Consider the following 706-nt stretch of genomic DNA (forward strand, 5'->3'; position numbering starts at 1 on the left):
AGGCTGAGTGCTGAATTTGTGATTTTAAATGTAAGTTCTGGTTATTTTAAGCTATTCCTGTATCTTTGGTGGCACAGTAATGAAAGAAACTCAGAGAGTTTTTTTATTCTCTCATTAGTGTTTCCAGCAAAAAAAAAAAAAAATACTCATTATATTTGTGGAAATTTTCCATTACCTAATAAATACACCCTTTCCATAAAAAAGATCAGTTTAATGAAAGTATTCATCAGTATATACAGAGTAGAAACCAACTACCCAGCTTAAATCCTCATTAACCAAAAATTACTTAGGTTTTCCCACTTCCCATGAAATCAACATACAATTCATCTGTTGATGGATGTGCAGCAACAAACCATTAACAACAAACTCTTGAATCTCTATGATCCCTGACCGCATTTCTCCAGGCAGTAGGGACCTATCTGGAAGACAAGAATTCCCCCAAAAGCCAAGATCTTAAAATATGTACTCCACTGGTCTGAAATGTGACATTCGAACCATTCCTTTTGTTAAAGTAAGTGTTTTGGAATCAGATAAAGTTGGAAACTACACTGCTGGGAAAAATGTATACCCCCAATCCTCATATAGAGGGATCTCCCCAGAATGACACACCCTATACTCTCATTCCCTCCTCCCAGTGGAAGAGTTGGGAAGAAGGAACTGGCCTCATCATACTTTCCCATCCCTCTCTTCCTGTATTTCAGGAACA

The sequence above is a fragment of the Colobus angolensis genome, unplaced genomic scaffold (assembly GCF_000951035.1).
Source record: "Colobus angolensis palliatus isolate OR3802 unplaced genomic scaffold, Cang.pa_1.0 Scaffold554, whole genome shotgun sequence".
Lineage (NCBI taxonomy): Eukaryota > Metazoa > Chordata > Mammalia > Primates > Cercopithecidae > Colobus > Colobus angolensis.